Raw genomic sequence first — 21,136 nt, 5'->3', positions numbered from 1 at the left:
TAAGTGCATGGTTAGTAGCAGGAGCATGGGTAAGGCTAGGCTCACTGTGAGAAATTTTACACTCACGTATTGTTGCTGGGAGCGGTGCACATATTGCCAAGCTCATGCCTACACTCCAATGATAAACAGTGAATGGCTTGCGGTTTTGCATTAGCTCCCACTGGGGAAACGTAGGGTTAGAGGAACAGAATGGGTCGCTATGGACGAGATGCTCTTCAGACGGTCAGTGTGGACATGATGGGTCAATTGGCCTGGGTCTACATTGTAGGGATGCGATGATTCTGGTTCGAGACTTTAACTGTGTCATAGATGTGAATGGATGATCCGGAGGGGCTGACAGCGAACTGGATCCCCCAGCAAGTTCCTGATGGAAACGGTTAAAGTCACCAAGCTGCACGATATCTTCAGCAGCCCCTGCAGATGGAGGACAGCGTAGCTACACCTGGTCACAGCCAGATGGGTCTATCCACTCAAGGATAGATTTCCTGTTTGTGTCCCACACATTTTCGGTCAGATCCATTGATGTCAAACTGGTGTTCTTCCCTGAACAGTGACTCCTGCTGGCCGACTGTCACCTACAGGATAACCAGCCGGTTGTCAAGGGAATGTTGCAGCTGAATGCGAAACTGTTAAACCCAGAAAAAATTGAGGAACTCAAAAGAAACTATACAGGTTAGAGAATCGTGAAACCCTCTACGCGTCTCCATCGCACATGAGGAAAACACTCAAAGGTGTTCAGACGGGGAGAGAGAGTGACAGCAGGGCAAAATTATCCAAACGCTACAGACCATGCAGAACCTATTCCTGCTGTGGACAATGGCGGTTGATGTCACAGACGATCTCCAGGAGGTGAAGATGCAGTAAGCCTCGCTGTCTGCCTCAGAGGCCAACAAGCTCTTCATCCAGTTCAGGGTCCACACCCTGCAGCAAGATGAGACGTGCTTTTTCCAGAAGTTGCACAAGTAAAGCTCTGTGTTCAGCAGCTGGAAGGAAGATGATGTCTTGCTAACGCCATCTCATTCTGATATGCTAATGATCAGCATATCATCTTTACGTCAGTCTGCATGATATGAAACACACAGAAAACAAGGCCTTCCGGTTGTCCCTATCCTCTCCCATAGAACATAGATCATTACAGAACAGTACAGTACAGGGAGGAGTGAGCTGCAGGTTAGTATCACTGAACAGGCAGGGAGGAGTGTGCTACAGGTATTTATCACTGAGCAGGTTGGGAGGAGTGTGCTGCAGGTGAGTGTCACTGAGCAGGCTGGGAGGAGTGTGCTGCAGGTAAGTATCACGAAGCAGGCTGGGAAGAGTGTGCAGCATGTCAGTATCACTGAACTGGCTGGGTGGAGTTTGCTACTCTTCAGTATCACTTTGAAGCAGACTGGGAGGAGTCTGCTGCAGCTCAGCATCACTGAGCAGGCTCGGGAGAAGTGTGCTACAAGTCAGTGTCACTGGGAGTGTGCTGCAGATCAGTATCACTGTGAAGCAGACTAGGAGGAGTGTGCTGCAGGCCAGCATCACTGAAACAAATCCTCTGGATGTGGTTCACGAGGGTAACATTGATTTCTGCTTAAAGCATTTTGAAAGAAGGGCAGTAAATGTTTTAAGATTGTACTGGTTATGTGCATCTTTAAAAGCTCTCCGTCAGAGAGCATTTTGAGGAAGGAGATGGGAGTACTTTTACGACTGAACCTGCTGCAGTCCACTCACTTCAACAAAATATGGTCCGTAATTTGTAGTGTAGTCGGAGTGCTTGGAGTGAGAAAAAGGCCCAGAGTGTAATTAGTGTTATTGAAAGGGAATAATTAACAAGCTTAATTTCAGAGGATGTCATGGCAAGTCTAACAACAACCATGAAACAAATTATGAATTCTACAGTAGCACTACGCCAGCTTTCGGCCTCCCATGTCACCCAACCACAAGCAGCAAAGCATCATGGGGGCAATTGAACCTACCCATGAAAGTAGATTGATCTCCTCACATTGCAGCTGACTCCACCTCCACAATCATAAATCAATTCCCTTTTAGATCCAAATTCTTTCAAATTCAACCTTAATTCTCGATAACGACTCAGCATGTGCTGCTCTCTGTGGAACACAATTACAAAGAGTGGTTGTGCACAATGAATGTGAAGACTCTGTAGTCACTTTTCAGATTTTCAATCCCTTTCCTGGCTCTATCATTGGTGCCAATGTGTACCACGATTTCTGGCTGCTCACCCTCTCCCTTCAGAATCCTGTAAACCTGATCGACGACATCCCGGATCCTGGCACCTGAGAGGCATCAATCCTTCATCTAATTATCTATGGAATGTTCCAAAATAAATGTTGCAAATTACGAAATCTGCACGACCTGCTCAGGAAATCTTGCCGAGGAAGGTTGTTGTTACCAGAGAAGGATTTACGTGAAACAAGTCCATCAAGAATAAGGCAAGCCCTTCCAAATTTAGGAGAGTAGTGGGAATTTTGAAAATGGGTATTTAGCATGAATACAAGACTGAGATACACAAACACAGGGACAAATGCAAATTGTTAGCATGAATGTATGAAAGGAAACTAGAGAAGCGTAGGTAGAAGTAGACGTTGTCAACCTGGAAAAAAATAGATACATTTATGCCTTGAGAATGTAATCGTTGTGATGGAGAAGTCGACAGAAGAATAGAGATGCAGATACAGAATTTCTCCAGCATGAAAGCACGTTGTCAACTAAGGTACGAAACAGGGACAGAGAATCTGATATTTGCACGGAAGTTTAGGTGGCACGTCAAACAGAAGCTTATGGTATGACAGAAATATTACGGAAATGGGCGAGTTTGAGGTGACACTTCTGGACGTGGTTGGAGAAATAGGTAATAACTAATGGAAATTCATTATTATACTAACGGCATTCATTCCATTTAGAAGAAAAACAATTTCCCACCACGAAGAAAATCTTAACCCTTCGTCAATTATTATATTCACAAAACAGGAAAGAAACTGAGCGGCATGGAGTGAACAGTCCAATGATTTAGACGGAGACATGATGGTTTATTTCCCGAACACGTGAGTGACTGTGCCTCTGTGCAAATGTTCAGTGACAGAAACACCTCATAACATATGGTGGGTTGGCGTGGTATTGCTCCATGGCTGGTGACATATATTCAGGATTTTGCAAGAATCGGATCTTTGAAGGAACACGTGATGAAGAGAGGCCATAATCGGTTTGCACTGAATAAACATCGCTGATGAACAGTCTTCAAATTGATAGATTAGTCCTTCCAATTGTCGTTATGCATACCTAAAGGAATACCACGCAATATTGAACAAAATTCACAAATTAGTAAACAATAAAACATGAAATCTACAGACAAAAATGCACTTTATGTACAGGGAATGAAATAAAAACTACTTTGAGCTGAGAAATGGTAGTATTATTTAGATGCAAAATTAACAATTTTCAATAGGCTAAACATAGCCCAGAGAAAAGGAGAAAAGGAATCATTTTCTAAATTATCTCTTTCCAGGAACATCAACAACAATCTCTCTTAGTTACTGAAACTCTTCCTCGCGGGCAATATCCTTGTAAATATCCTCTGTACTCAGTCCAACTTGCCCTAAAATCTGTCTTCTTTGATTAAGTATTTCAATAAACTTTGATAATACATAGATTTAATGGTGAATATACGGGAGTTCTTAGATGGAGTATTGAGTACAGTTATAACCAACATATTAAAGAAAACGTGTGAATACATTGAAGAGATTGCAGAAATGATGTACTTGAATGCATCAGCTTTAAGAAATTTCAGCCATAAGGATGGATGGAAGAAGGTGGGACCGTACTCCCCGGAGAAAAGACGATTGAGAGGAAGTTTAACAGAGATGTTCAAAATCACTTGTTTTCTGGTCATAGACATTTTGAGCAATTTATGTATTAAACACACTTTACCCAAGAGCACTTTTTGCTAAGGTGGAAAAAGAGATTCGGAATTTTGATTGTGGTCAGCTCGATCTCTTGATGAAATAAACACTGAGAGAATTCTCTTTGTCTCACGGTCTCTGCCTGTCTGTCTGTCTGTCTGTCTCTCTCTCTCTCTCTCTCTGGCACTCTCTTGAGTCTTCGCGAAGAGGTTGTCTGTTTTTGCCCCTTGTCCTAACCTTCCAGAATGTTCTGTGGCTTTGGATCAATGCAATCATCAGTTGATTTCAAATCATCCAATGTGGTCACACCAACAAGATTCGCTGTTGCCATGCTGCGAGGTGTAAAATGTGCATACTCAGACAGTAAAGATGCATAATGTCTGGTCATCACTTCTCCAATGCACAACCCTCAGCCTGGTTGCAACTGGTTCCTCTTTGATCTTAGTTTCTACTATTCTTTTTACCTGATATCTGGTATTTCATTGAACTCACCCAATTTTCTATCAAACATGATTTCTCTGGCGGTGCATTGATTTAGAATGTGGAATGCTGGCTCAGTGTTTGGCTGAACAGGCCCCCAACATATAAAGTTCCTCATGTAGACTTCTGATATTCTTATCATCTCATGAACCCTGTTAGTTTTTCACCAACTCACCCACTATCCTGAAATGGAAATGTATCAGCCGTCCTTCAGTTTCGTTCCATCAACATCCTGGAATTTTCTCCCTTAAATCATTGTGAGTCTATGCACAGGATATGAACTGCCACGATTCAAGGAGGCAGTTCAACATTAAGTTCTCAAAAACACCTCGTGACAGGAAGCATATGCCGATTTCGTCCAGTTCACGAGTGAAAGGTTAAAAAATGCTGTCAGAGCTGTTCTTACTATAATAAGTAGATGTGGAAACATTCTACTTCCTCCTTGCACATGACTCACATTGGAAACAACTGAGGCGGTGCTCCAGCAATTATAAGATCCAACTAATAACGATCCATTAATACCGACTCTCTCTCATCTGTGTGTTAACCAGCTCTCGATTCATGTAAATATAGCAATACCGTGAGATCCTAATTTGTATCCCATCCTTTTATGTCCCCTTAGCAAATGCCTTTTGAAAACTCAGTGCGCTACACCATCAGTACTGTTTTGTGAATTTTGCTGGTTATTCCACTGAAGATCTCCTGAAATGTTGTCAAACATTTTTGAGAAGGGGAAAGGTGCATGGGCGAAGCCAGACATGAGCTTGGAGTTGTCCCAATGTAGAATGTAGGGCATTCATAAAGAATTTGCAGTTGAGGAGCTGAGGACAGTGCGATGACAGGACAGGGACACAGTCGAAAATTTGCACAGGAGAAAGTGAGGGTTCAGGGGATTAGGAGAATACAGATGAAAGTTAGGGACAAGTTTGGTGTTGAGCTAGTGTAGGCTGTCACATGAGGGCATGCAGTATGGTAATCTAGGAGGAGGAGTGATGGTGCTCAGAGAACGTGGCATTTAAAATTTCTTCACATTTGGGTAAACATGAACCTATTAGCGATAGTCAGCATGACCTTGAATGGGGATGTATATCAACATTTGATTGATTTGTTTTGAGAAAGCAGCAAATGTGATTGATGAGGGCATGGTGACAGATTTTGTCTCCATGGCCTTTTGCACGGCTTTCGACAAGGTGGCCTATGTTAAGCTGATACAAAAGCTGAAATCGCATGGAATCAGTGACAATGTGTTAACATGATATCAAAGTATTAAATATCCCCAAAGGTGCACAGAAATCTCCACTCAAGTAACATGCCATCCACCACAGCAGATCTGAGGATTTCTGCACTTTTGTGTCTACTGCCTCTTCCTCATTAATCATAGCATTCTCTCAAACCTGACCATTCGTTTCAAATTTTAAGCTGCAAAGTCTTCCTCCATTTTGAATGTAGATGCGATTCATTCACTGAAGACCTCACCCACATCCTCTGGTTACCAGCGCTGATTACTTATTTATCTCTAATAAGCCCCATTCGCTCCCTGGCAATCCCTATGAATTTATAAATGCTGTTGTGTTTTGCATAATACTACCTGCCAATGATATCTCACGGCCCTTTTTTTGAACTCCTGGTGCCATTATATAGCATCTCTATCGCTTCTCTGTACTCCTGAAGGGTCTCCCGTCTTTTTGATTAATTATATTGAACTGGTACTTCCACCATTTTCTTTATCAAACTTTTAGAATCTCTTAGGAGAGACTGAGGGCTGCAGATGCTGGAGGTCAGTGTCGAGAGAGGGGTGCTGGAAAATGCAGCATCTGGGGAGTCGGGTAATCTTCGTTTTGGCCATCGGCCCTTCATCAGTAAAAGGAATTATGGGTGGGGGAAGGGGTTGAGAGAGAAATTGAAGGGGATGGGTGACGTGCTGTAAAGTCGTGGGGATTGCAGTACGAAGGTAATGATGGTGAGAATTTGACAGCTGAGAAAGGAGAGTGGAGCAGATCGATGGGAAAGATGATGAACAGGTCACAAGTGAAATGCTGAGTTGGAGGTTTGGGATCTCGATAAGGTGGGAGAAGGGAAATGAAGAATTTATTAAAATGCACATCAATCACGCATGGTCGCAAGGTCTCAAGGCGGAAGACGAGAAGTTCTTCATCCAGGCATTGGATGATCAGGGTTTGGTGATGGTGGAGGCCCAGGATCTGCTTGTCCTTGGTGGAGTGAGAGGGGGAGTCAAAGTATTCAGTCACGTGGCTGTGTATCTGATTGGTGTGGATGTCCCAGAGATATTCTCTGAAATCTTTCCCAAGTTCATGTCCTGTCTCCTGATTTAGAAGAGACTACATCGGATGCAACGGTAGATAACATTGGTGGAAATACAAGGAAAATTGTTTCAGATGCGTACGGTTCCTTTGGGGCCTTGGATGGACGTGAGGGGAGAGGTGTGGGCGCAGGTTTTTCCCTTTTCTGGTGGCAGGGAAAAATCCTGGGAGTGATGTGTGGGCTGGTAAGGGACATGGATCTGACAAGGGAGTCATGGAGGGTATGGTCTCTCCGAAACTGATAGGTGTAGAGAGGGTAATATATCCATCAAGGTGTGGTCTGTTTTAGGTGGTGTAAACGGCGGAGGAACATCGCATCTTCTGAATTAGGACCCTGCAACGACATGGAATGAATGTGGATATCAACAGTTTCCTCGTTTCCCCTACCCCCTCATCTTATCCCAGTCCCAAACTTCCATTTCAGCATCGTCCTCTTGACCTGTTCATCGTCTTTCCCATCTATCCACTCCACTCTTCACTCTCACCACACACCTCCTCCCCCACCTTCGTATGTCCGTTGCAGTCTAAGCGACCTTCTCCTCAATCCCACCCCTTCAGCTTCCATTTATCAGTCAGCCACCTAGCCCAGAATCTTCATTCCAGATTAAGAGCATTTGTGTGAATCCTTGATTCTCCTGCTTCTCGTCTGTTGCGTGACCTGTAGTGCTTTCCCAGCACCACACTCTCGTCTCAGAATTTCTTGACCCTCAGGACAACCTGTGTTTATCGACCTTGCTCTTCATTCAGAGGAAAACATATGCCCTGAATTGTCCCAATAGAACTTTTAAGAGATCGTATTGCTGGAAAAGCACAGCTGCTCAGGCAGCATCTGAGGAGCAGGAAAATCGAGGTTTGGAGTGTTAGCTCTTCATCAGGAAGACCTGAACCTTAAAAAGTCGATTCTGCTGTTACTAGGATACAGCCTCACTGTCTGTGCTTTTCCAGCGCCACAATCTCTAATCTCTACTCTAATCTCCAGTTTCTGCAGTGCGCACTTTCGCCTACTTTTGAATGATTAAGACTTTGCAAAAGTAGACTGACTGCAAGCAGCTGCTGCCAGTCTGTTTGTCAGATCCTCGAATGATATTGAAGTTAGACTTTCCCCAATTTATGCACTTCTAAATTTATCAACACCCTACACTCTGTAGAAACTGAAAGAAAGGAAGCGCTTGAAAGAGACATTTGCAGGCTTACTCAGCAAATGGGTGCAGTACATTACGGGGACGGGACAATGGCGATGTATGAGAAGAGGGTCGGCCCTTTGGATAAAAAATAACTCTAACATGGACTGTTACTTGTCGCCCTGCATCATGAATGTGCAGATTGGGGACAGTGGACTGCATAGGAGTCTCAGTCTCTCAACAAAACTGTTCATATTACTGTTTTCAATAACACCAAAATTGAAGGAGCAAACAAACGATGCCAGAAATGTTGAAAATGGTTTTAAAAAGCAATCAATCACAATAACATATTTGTGAACAGACTAAAAGAACTCCGAGTGGGAGAAGAAGGGACAGAGTATGCAAAAGTACATGAGATAACATTGGAAAGAAATGGTAAGAAGGCCACATTAACAGTTCTTTCCTCGAATATGTGCAGTATTCAGAGCAAAATGGATGATTCAACGACACAGGTTAATGGATTGACTTTATACCCTTTATAACAGGACACGAAGATCAAACCAGGCAAATTAATTTTCTTCTTTGACTTCTTGTAACGGACAAATACGAAGAAAGGTTTGGTGGGGTAGTATTGAAACATCGGATGTAAAAAGTAGAAAGCACGAAGGAATCTTGGATGGGACGGTACAGAAGCCATATGGGTAGCGATAAGGAATAAGAAGGGGATGATGACACTGCCAGTAGTGATATAAAGTTCCCTTTAATGTAGTTATATTGTCGAGGAGAGTTAAGTCGGTAGATACTGCAGGCACGTAACAAACAACTTGGTAACTTTAATATTCATGTGGGTCAGTAAGTTCAGATTGCCTGACATTGTCTGAAGGGAAAATACATAGAATATATTTTCAACGGTTTCTGACAATAGCATGTTATGATTCCAAACAGAGATCAAACTGTGTTGGGTCTAGTGATCTGTAATAAGGTAAGTTCAAAAATGATCTAAATCTGAAACATTCCCCGTGATAACAATGAACATAACGTTGTAAATTTTAGGATTATGTTGAAAATGCAGGAAAGTAAAGTTGAGAATGATTAGAAACCATCATCTAATTAAATGTCAAAGCATAAAACAATGGATTGAATGGCCTGTTTCTGCACCTGTGTATTCCACTGACAACGTTCTTCCTCACTCTTCGGTGGTCCAGTGTCATCATCTGCCAGATATCATTCTCTATCCTCGCCAACAATATCCACTAGTTCCTCCTCAGCGTTTAAGACGTGCCTAAATTCACGAATGTCTTCTTGCCCTGGCACTGTTTATCTACTTGTCCTCTGTCGTCAAATGTGTTGTTAATGGCCTCCGAAATTGTACCTTGCTAACGTTGCAGGGATCCCCATGACACATGTAATCCTCTTATTCACAGGTTTCATCCAGGCATGCATGCAATGCAAAATTATTTGTGTCTTGGCTTTCTGTTGCTAATGATAATTGTGTGTTTACTTTTCGTGGATAGCTGCTAACCTACCAAATGTGCATGAGACGCTGACACACGAACTGACAGGATACTGATCCACATCCGACACGGGATCGAGATAAGACTTATGAACATTAGTCAGCTCATTTTTTGCCTCCTTCTTGTCAAACTTGATCCTGTTGATTTTACCTGCAAGAAGGAACACATTCCTGATGGTTTGCAGCCTGTGGAGAGGCATTGCTCAATCCGGGCGCTGGATTGCTCGGACAGTCTCTTCAAATAACAAGGCTGTCGCAAACAGTGGGCATTGTTGTTTAACTGGGAGGTTCTTTAGCTGATGCTGTTTTGTCAGCTGATGCGGGGTTTCCAGTGTACACCACTACCAGTTAGTATTTCAAGATATGTAAGTGAGAAAGTGCAAAAAGCAAGAAAGCCCAGTAGTGTACATATCTGGTTATGACATCGGGATTGATGCACATGATAAGTTTAGGTCAGTTTGCTTCGATGTATCTTTGAATGTTTCAGTCAGTGTCAATGTGTTCAGTGTGTTCATGTGAGCTTGTTAATGTTTACATATTTAATATTATTGTGTTTTGTTTCAACGAGTTATCGTCAGGCTGCTTTCTGTTTGTATTATCATTCATTGTGAGTTACCATGAGGTTGGTCATAATGTGCTCCTATTCATGTTTGATGTGCGAATTGGGTGATGGGAGGAGGTTCATTTTACTCATCTAATAACGTTTTTATTGCACTTCTTTAAGTCTGATGATGTTTAACCAGAGTCGGGAATGAAGGGCTTTTGCCGAAAAGTCGATTTTCCTGCTGCCTGACCTGCTGTGCTTTTCCAGCACCACTCTAATCTGGACTCTGATGTCCAACATCTGCAGTCCTCACTTTTGCCTGATGTTTAACAAGACTTTGCATGACTGTGTGTATTGGTTAACTCAACATCCATTGAAATTTGAGCACATTCAAAGTAGTCATTGATCATTTTATTTCAAATTTTAATTGATAATATCTGGAGAAAATTCAAGCATTTTTGCTGGTTGGGACATTTGCACAATACTCCCAAAGGAGCTTCACTGAATGTCGCAGATCCACACGAATGCCCATTCCTTCATTCGAATAGATAATCTCCATTTAGGGTTTTGGTCTGCTTCATTGTTAGAGCAAATGTACAATTATTCATATTAGACAACTTTTCTGGAATTCTTTGATGATATAGTATTCATAAAGGGGGTACAGTGATTGCCCAGTAGACTTTTGATAAGGTATGGCATAAAACGTCAGTGCATAAGATTGAAGCACATCGTATTTGGGGTAAAATATGTGCTGGGATTAAGGAAAAGTAAAATAGATCATGGAAAACTGAAATGAAAACGGAAACCTTTGGAAAAATTCCGCTGGGCTGGTTGCATCTGCGTAGAGAGAACAATATCGCTTCACCTCATGCAGAATTTGGATGCAAGGAGGAGAGTCAAAGTGGACTCAAGATGTTAACTCTGTTTCTCTCCCCCAAGATGTTGCCAGACAATCCGAGATTCTCCAGCAAAGTACAATTCTAGTATGGAATGCTGGTTACACTGTAGACAGAGAACCTTCACCAGTGCCTCCGCTGGAGTATTGTACACAGTTGCCAATACCACTTCACACAAAAGATACAAATATAGAGGGGAGAATGCAATCGCAACTTAATACATTGATTCCAGCTGTAACAAACTTCATTTATACAAATCGACTGAACACGTTGGGACTCTTCTCCTTAGAGAAGACAACTGCGAGGAGATGTGATTGAATTTTCAAAATCCTAAGTGTTTTGAATGGAACCGATAGGGACAAACTGTTTCTGCTTGATATTCAGTCATGCAAGGTGATGGTGTACTGATACATTCGCTGAACTACAACTCCAGAAATTCAAGGGAGTTCTGCCGATCCAGGTTTGAATTCCCTCACAGCAGATAGTGAAATTTGACCTCAATAAAAATATACGAAATTACGAATCATTTGATAACTATGAAACCGTTGTTGATTGCAGAAAAAAATCCACTAATATCCTTCTAAGGAAGGAAATGTGCCATCCTTACCAGGTCGTGCCTACATGTGACTGAATTTAGTTTAGCATGATGTGTCAACTCAGAATTGGTGATGCATTTTGCTTTTTTGATCAGATCTAAGCTCAGCCAACTTACCACACCAACCATGAATAACGATTAACATTTCATAAACTCACTGGAAGAGGAGGCTTCTCAAATCTCCCCATTGAGAAGAAGAATTTACGTTTTTCGCATAAGCCCTTCATCAGACATTATGAAGACTTTCCTTGAAACGTTGCCTCTCTTGTTCATCGGATGCTGCCTGACAGGCTGTGTTTTTCCAGCGCCACACCAGTCTATGTTCGGAGAATTAAAATCCCCAAAGATGACAACTGTATTGCTCCTGCAATTCTCCCCAATCTCGCTGCATATTTCTTTCTTGAATGATGAAAACAAACAGAAACTGGACCTTTTAGAATCAATGGGAGACGTATGATTTTACAAAAGACAATACTTTTTTAAAAGGACTTTTTGGAAAGCCTGTTGGATTTTATGTCTTGGTGTGGATATAAGTTTCGAAATAGATAGAGTGGGGAAGGGGGATATGGCTTATGTGAAGCTTCAGAACGCTTTGGACAAGTTTCGACAAGGGCGAAAATGTAAGTCAGAAGAGCAAATGGCCCCTTAAAGATCCGAGAGGCCGTCAAAATGTGGTAATATAGGAGATACGTGAGATCCTGAACAAATGTTTTGCTTCAGTATTTGCTGTGAAAATAGACATGGAATCTGAGGAACTTGGGCAAATATGCAGTGATGTGCTGAAAAGATTCCGCAATAAATGTATTGTTGATTATTTGGGGGGAAAAAACTGTACTGATTCTCTTGTGCCCTTTAGGGAATGACATCTGACATCCTTGCCGGGTTTAGTTCACAAGTGACTCCAGACCCACAGCAATGTTTTTGACTCTAAGCTGCCTGCGAGCAATTAGCAGTGAGCAATGTTTGCTGGTCTATCCGTTAATCACGGCACCTGAAGAATAGAAATGTACAATTGCATACTTCCAGCCTTACCACTGCAAAACATCCAGCTGCAGTAATTCGTTCTGGCTTTGTAATATCATTTAAGTCTTTTCCACTCTCTGTAATACTCTCACCACCTCCACCAACTTCAACTTTCCCTGTTCCTATTATGTCATTAAATCCTGACAATGTTTCCTCTTCCGACTGAATCCTCTGCAAGTAGACCCCTTTGCACTCCTTTTAACAAATTCTGCCATGTTTTGTTTGTTAATAAAACAGACTAACTCTTTAAAATTATTAGATGATTTTTCAGTGGTCTTCTGAGCGTCTCTGAAACGAATCAGATGCTTTCTGTCCTGATTGAGGGGCAGGTGGGAATTTCTTGCTGAGGTTTGGGCTGTTTCAATAGAATTTCCTTTTGTTGAATGTTTAACACTGTTCCTTCAAACGTGTTCCACTGTTCACTTAGAGACACTTATGTCAGGCTGCTTACATTATTAACCTTGGTCGGTTCTCCTCTCAAAATCATATAATTGTCTTTGTTTCTGTTTTCACATGTAACGTGTCCTTTCTGTAGTCACATTAAAACTTCATAATTCCTTTGAATCTCACTTCATCACAATTTCCCGGAGGAACTCTCAACATAACATCACTCATTCAGTCAGCTTCATGAGCCGACGATCGAGCTGAGATAGTTAATTCCCGAGACAGTTGCACAACATGTTATTAATAGAAACAACGACATAGAAATTATCCGAACATCTCTTCGAATATCACTCTTGCCAGTTGACTGTCCAAGGTTGTATGGAGATTGAAGTCCCATGAAATTATCAGAGTGCCTTTGTTACATTTTCCAATTAACTCCTTTTAGGTGAATGCTGAACAATGGAATGCAGATAGGCCGTCAAAAGACTGTTCTCCTCATTGTATTGTTAACGTATATTGCGCAGAATTTGCATTTAGATTTGTTCAGCTGCATAATCTGTGGCCAAACGCTTTTTCTGTAATGGATTTGTTCCCCATTTCTGCCAGAGTTACCCATCCTGCCTATGTCTCCATGAGGTTGTGTACCATTACATATTAATGAGTACCTTTGAACCTTGTGGTCACCCTGCAAACACGTCCCTCTGCTGCTTACATTTCATTAATCTTTTTGTCACAACTCCATATATCTTATTGTAGATAGTTTCTTCATTCCAGAAATGAACAGTAAAATCTAAGATTTGACCAGAATTTCCTATTCCAAATCTATTCACTGACGTGCTTGCTTTATTTACACGCTGTCCCTTTTTGGTCCATTCTTATTGACTGCAGCCACAACTTCATGCTATTCCAATGCTTTCCCTTTTTTCTTTGCATTTGGAAAACTCCTTTAACCAAAACACTGTCGCTGGATCTTCTCTGGTGTGTAAGGCCCCACCCATATACCTACCGACATGATTGGCCAAGACACTGGTCCCAGCATGGTTCCAATGGTGCCCAGTGAAATAGAACTTTTACATTCACTCGTGGAATGAGGAGGTCTCTGGCTGGCCAGCATTCCTTGCACATCTATAGCTGTTGTTGAAGTGAATGTCTTGCTGAGGCATTTTAGAGAGCAATTGATAGGCCACCGATTTACTATGTCTGTGGAGACACACTATAACGTCCATGGCAAGTGAGGATGGCGGATTCCATTCTGCACAGGGCATAAGGGCATCAGATGGCGTTTTTTCTTAACGTCAGCAATTATTTAATGCTCATTTGCAGATTGTAAATTCCAATGTTCTAGAAACATTTATTTAATATTCAACGATATTTGGCTGTTGGGATTCGAATCTATGTCCCAAAAACAGTAGCCGTGATTCCGGATAATACCACTTGGTGATCACATCGCCTGCTGACAGGTTGCTCAGTCCAGTGCAACATGAGTCAAACGTCTTATTCCTTTACAATTGGTTGATCCGTGCACCTTCCTCCATGTTGGTGATTTTACTCAGTGTCACTCCATGTGGTATCCCTCATTGTGTGGATCTAATTGCTGCCTCTGTTATCGCCTCTCGCTCTTGCAGCTACTCCAGATCCTGAGCAAACTGAATTCTCCACTCCGGAGAGACGAGGCAGCACAGGCCAAGAATGGATACTGGGAGTTATCAGATTTCTGTGGTACTCAATGTCATTCTACACGTGTAATTCACACTGCATCAGTCTAATTTCAATCCTTTATATTTTCTCTCTCCTACAAAGAATCAGGAAGTTCCTGACTCAATCGACTCCCCAACTGCTGGATAGCTCCTCCATCACCTCATTGAAGATGGTTGGTGAGCCAGTGAGACCAAAGCGAGAGAGGTCTGGAGCCTTCGATAAATCAAGTAGTGAGGTAAGATCGCGCACAGTGCACAGAGCAGAGAGAAATTAGAGGGCTCCAAACATCGGCGAATGAGACATAAAATGCTGAAGGGGAGAAAAGTACACATACACCCGAGGCTCAATCACCAGTCCTACTTTAAGATTTGTGTACTAAAATAGCATAGGGAGTCCCAAGTTATGAATCCAGGCCTGTGTTCTCTTAGTGAGCATCAGTACAACAGAGGTGAAAACAGGCCTCCCACGAAAGGGTCGCAAAGATACCTGGAATCTTTCTGTTCTGTGTTCCCTGCCCAACATTTTATTCATGGCATGACTTACGGACTCGTGTCTTCAACCATTCTAACTCCAAGAACAGTTCCAGTCTCTGTAACATCCTGCCCTCTCTACAATCCCTGCATGTCGTTCAAATGTACTCTAAGCCAGACTACCATCCCTAATTCTGTAATTTACCTCAGTTTCTACAAGCTGCCTCATCTCGATTTTCTTCTCTTCCAGTTACTGAAGACATAGGGTCACGCAGCACAGAAACAGACCTTTCAACCTAACTGAACAATGCTGACAGATGTCCCAGATGCAACGGGTTGCAATTTCCAGCGTTTGGACCCAGCCCCTTATAATCTTCGTCTCTCCATGTACCTGCCCAAATGACTCTTACATGTGTTAATTGTATTTCTTTCTACGATTTCTTCTCAATTCATTCCTTGCAGGTGCAATCGTTTAATAATGTTGTCCCTTAACTACCTCCTTAAATCTTTGCTCTCTCACTCACGTTTCTGCCTTCTAGTTTAAAACTCACCTACTCTTGGCTATTCACCTTACTTATGCCCCCATATTCTAATAAACGCTTATAATGTCACCCTGTCGCGTCCTATATCCAAGAGAAACAAAGACGACAAACATCTCCAACATAGGGACTCAACGCTGTGGCCAATGCAGACATGTGTGCCAAATGCTGCTTTCTTCACCCTGCCCCACGGTAATGTCACTTCCAAGAAAAAATGCAGCTTCACCCCTTGTCGTCCCACCGTTCAACAACACTGCCCAGGGCTCAGCCATTAGGGTCTCCCTGGTATTTCTAAACACAACCCAACACCTGAATTAAATTCCATCGTTCTTTTCTTGGCCCATTGACCGAGTTGAAGAAGATTTTACTTGGTAACTACATTCACTTCCAACTCTACAATTAAGCTAGTTATTCACAAACTTACGAAGAATTATTCCTACAGTTTAACCTAATCACTTGTGTAAATGTAGCAATCAACAGACACAGCACCGAGCCTTGTGTCACGCCACTGGTCACAGACCTCCAGTTTCAACAAAAACCTTCGACCACCACCCTCTGTCTCCTGCTGTCAAACCAATTTAGTATCGTGTTCGCTATCCCTCCCTGATTCCATGTGGCCTTACGTTACTAACCAAGATTCTATGTGAAACCCTGTTTTAGGTCATGCTGAAGTCAGTACAGACACGCTTTTCAACAGACGCAGTCAAACTTGTGACACCTGACATTGTACGGACAAAGCCGTGCTGACTAACTTTAATCAATCCTTGGCCTTTCCAAATACATTTAACTTCAGTCTGGCAGAATCGCTTTTACAATTTTCCCACAACTGACATCTGACTATTTGATCTTTCTTTCCTTGGGATTACCTCTCACCCTTTGTTAAATAGTGGAACAGCACAGTATTCATAGATTCATACAGCATGGAAAGTGACCCATCGGTTGATACCAACCATAATCTAAAATTAAACTCCTACCACCTGCCTTCTCCTGGTTCATATCCCTCCAAGCCCTCCCTATTCAAGTCCCTCTCCAAATGTCTTTTACACATTGTAATTGAACCCACATCCACCCCTCCCTCGGGAGGTTCATTCCGCGCATAAAGCATCCACTATATAAAAGTTGAATCCTTCTTAATAAACGTATCTATCCTTTAATCTAAAATAAATGTGGCTATCCTGTTCAAATACCCCATTCTGAGAAAGGACAGTGACTATTAACTCTATCTATATCCCTCATTACTTTAAAACTTGGATAACGTTGCTTCTCAACCTCCTGGTTCCAGTGAAAAGAGACTCAACCTACACAGCCTTCCTTCATAACTCAAACTTTCCATAGCTAGCAACATCCTGGTTAATTTCTTCTGAACCTTTGGCATCTAAAGAATATCTTTGCAACGTTTTCAAGAAAAACGGGTAGACAATAAAAACAATCCGATGATTCCTCAGAAACAAACTAAAAACAAGCAGACACAACGCAAACAAAAACTACAGCCACGTTAACTTACATCAAAGGCATATCAGAAATGACTTCCAGACTGTTCAGACCCCTTGGCATCATGATAGTCCACAAACCTAACAATACACTTAAACAGCGACGAATGAAACTAAATATCCATTAGATATTACCAGCAAAACCGACGTCATTTCCAAGTTACCATGCAAGAACTGTAGAAAATACATCAGAAGAACTAGCAGGAAACTTGCCACCAGCGTTCATGAACACCAATTGTCCTCCAAATGACACGACGTACTGTCACTAGTTTCCATGCACACGCACTAAGGAAGAGACCACTTTGACTGTGACAACAGCAAACAGCCTAAGACAGGCGAAACAGAACCACACACGAGAATTATGAGAGCCATAACATTCTAACCAGAAATCAAACAATAAACACAGCGATTTATATCCTACCTGCCTTCCCTTGAGAAAAAGAAACCAAAATAACATCACCCACCTTAAGAGACCAAGTCTTTTAAGTAGAGAAGCAGGACAGACCACCAGCACTTCACCGCAGACTCTCACTGATGATGTTACCAAGTATGGTGACGAAACGTCTAAAAACAAATATTCATGCTCAGCGAGTTAACTTTAGAATTATCATCAACCTGAGCTACAAATCTTCTAAATAATCACTAATATCGTTCATTTAACTGGTCGACCAGACGTGGACACAGTATTACAGAAAAGGCCTCATCAATGACTTGTACAATCTCAATATGACTTCACAAACCCTGTACGCAATGGACTAAGCATGCAAAGCACTGTCCCTTCCATTCTGTGATGACAAATTCCAGAGTTATGTTCCTGAACCCGCAGGTCCCGCTGCTCTGCAACACTGACAAAGGTCCTGGCATTAATTACATTTGTTTTACCTTTGCTTGTTGCACCAAATGCACTACCTCATACTTATTCAAATTGAATTCCATCGACAGTTTTTCAGCCCATTCCCTCATATCAGCAAGCTCCCTTTGTCATCTTACTAAACCTCTCACACTGTCCTCTTTGCCGCCCTCCTGTCTTCCAGACCATCATACATGGTAATGGTAGGAATATCTCTGCAAGGAGCTCCACAATTCATTACCTAGCTTCCTACAATATCCTGAAATACACTTCATCAGTTCCTGAAATTGATCTACCTTTGTGTTTTACAACCTTTCCGCATTTCCTCTTCTACATTTTGAACTCTTTATTCTCTCACATTAAACATATGCCACATATTTTTGGGCTCCACAACCACGTAGAAAAGACCTTGAATATTCACCCTATCCATGGCCGTCATGTTTGTATAAACGTCTGTAAGGTCACCCCTCAGTCTCCGATGGTCCAGGGAACGCAGCCCCAGATCACTCAGCCACATCCGTGGCAAAATCTTGAAAACATTTTTCTGAGCTTTTTCAAGATTCACAACATCCTTCATGTAGCATGGTGATTGGAGTTACAGAGGATTCCAATTATGGTCCAAATTTGTTTAGAATCTTAACCATCTCCTGAAGTCGTTCGACACATCGATGGCCTCATTGAGCTTTAGGTGCCCCTATTTCCTCCCAGTTACTCTCTGCCCCTTAATATTTTATAGAATCACTTTGAATTCTCATTAAACTTCTCTGCTGAAGCGTTCTCATGTCTCGTTTTTGCGTTCCTGATTCCATTCAATGTGTATTTCTCCAACCTGTATGCTGCCCAAGAGATTCACCTGATCTACCTGACTATACCTGACATGTCTCCCTTTTCTATGATCATAGTCTGAGTAGTCATCCAGTGATTCCTAATTCTGTCAGCATTGACCATTCCACTAAAAGGAACATGCTGGCCCTGGATGTTCGTTTTATCGCACTTTGAAAATATTCCCACTCCCTTCGACATCCCTGTTCCCTACAAAGAGACTCCTCCAATCACAGTTTGAAAGTTCATGCCTCATACTATCAAGATTGGCCTTTCCCCATTTTATCAACTTAACCTTGTGAGAAAAGCCTGTCTTTTCTCATAACTATTTTCAAACGATTTGAATTCTGATCACTTTGTCTCTTACTGACACCCCAGTCTCTTTCCCCACCTCCTTTCCCTCGGGAAGGTAATATTCTTTCCCCTTCCTCCAGTCGGGCCATTTATTTATTGATTGGGCGTTTACTGGAACGCAATTAACAAATTCCTCCCTGCCAAATGCTTAACACTGGCAGTCCCAATCTAGGTTTGGGAAGTTTAAAGGTCCCTACCATTACAACCCTATTGTTATCATTGATATTTGAGATCTCCCAACATACTTGTTCATAAGTCTTCCACTGATTATTAGGGATCAGTAGCACAATCATATCAAACTTCTTCTTCTAATACTATTCCTATTCCTCAGTTACACGAACATCGCTTCACTGGGTGATCCCACAGGAGTATCCTCTATATGTACTGCTGTGATGAATAATGCTGTTAAAACCCACCACCACCTTTCCTTTCTTTCCTCCCCTTATACCTTTCCTGTAGAGTCTGTACCTAGAAACAATGAGCTGTCAGTCCTTCACTGCCCCAACTGTGTTTCTGTAATATGTAGAATACCGCAGTCCCATGTTCCCATCCATGACCTGAGTTCATCTGCCTTAACTGAGAGGACCCTTGCATTAAAATAAATGCTGTTAATCATCAGTTTTCCCTTATTTCCTGCCTGGCCGATTGAAATTCCTCTTTCACTTGTGTACCAGCCTCAAACTTCTAGCTGGCCTTACAACTGTTTCAAGTCCAACATCCAGATAGACTAGCTTTAATCCTCTCGAGTAGCCCTAACGTTTCTCCCCATTTGGATGTGGATCCCCCTCCCACCCCAATTCAGGTTTCCTTTCACCCTGTCGACACGTGTTGCCACCTTCGGGGACCTATGGACTTGACTATCAACGTCACTTCGTTCCTCATTACTCCACAAGCGCCTACAGTTTATTATGTATGTCATTCACTTATCATACTTCCCACAGGGTATTACCGCACACCGATCAGAAGTAAACTCCATCTGCCATTACTCTGCGCTTTTTATCATCTGATCGACTTCGGACTGCAGACTGAGACCATTCGGCTCACTATGCACAACACCTTCATCTTTCATGTGGTCTGCATTTTTAATAATGAAACCTTCTACTTTCACATTCAAGTCATTACTTTGCATAATAAACAATAATTGTTCCTGCACAGGTCCCTGCGCTACACTCGCTGGTGAACGCATTTCAATCACAAAAAAGTCTATCCACCAACTTAGGATCCAATTTACCAACTTGCCTTGGATCCCATGGGCCCATCCCTTTTGGACTTGCCTTCAATGTGGGACCATGTCAGAAGCCTGATTCAAGTACATGTAATCCACATATTCGGCACTGCACTCATCGATACTTTTGGACATCATTTGAAAACTAAACTCAATTGAATTCATCAGACAGGTTCTTCCTCTATCCAATTGGTGTGCTTATCCCGAATTCATCCTTGCCTTTTCAACTGTAGATTCATCTTCAGAATTGTTTCCAATACTTTCCCTCCCACAGATGTCAGACTATCTGCTTGTACTTACGTGACCTATCCCTGCTGCTCTTCTTGAACAAAGGAACCAAATTTGCTATCCTCCAGTCATTCGGCACTTAACCTATGGCACACCACGGCCCCAACAATCACTTCACTTATCTGCCATAGCTGCCTGGGATTCTTTTCCTTGGACACTGAGGATTTCTCCACTTTTATACCTGCGAAAACATTTGATACCTCCGCATTTCATGCTCCTCATTTTAATGACCCTCAGCCACCCTCTATACTTTTAAAGGGCTTCCCCAGTTCGGATTGCAATCTAATTTCTTTATCAAACTCATGTCATCACTTTATCAGTATTCACTGGAGTTACTGCCTTTGCCATTCTCTCTTCACGGAGCTCATTGACCCTGAATTATCTCTGTATCACGTTAAGATTTTCCTATTTTAGACTATACACTTTATTGTAAATAGTTTCTCTAAGTCTATGTTTGTCACATCCTGTCTAATGGTCGTGATAGAGATATTCTAATGACAAGTGGCCTTCACCAAATTTAGGCACATCACTTCTACACAATCCTTATTTTTTTCCAAAATGATTTCTAAACTTACAGGATTATGGCAACTTACTCCATAGAACTATAAAATCCTCTCTTTG

The sequence above is a fragment of the Chiloscyllium punctatum genome, chromosome 43 (assembly GCF_047496795.1).
Source record: "Chiloscyllium punctatum isolate Juve2018m chromosome 43, sChiPun1.3, whole genome shotgun sequence".
Taxonomy (NCBI): Eukaryota; Metazoa; Chordata; class Chondrichthyes; order Orectolobiformes; family Hemiscylliidae; genus Chiloscyllium; species Chiloscyllium punctatum.
The sequence above is the reverse complement of the archived record's forward strand: the minus strand, read 5'-3'. Positions refer to the sequence as shown.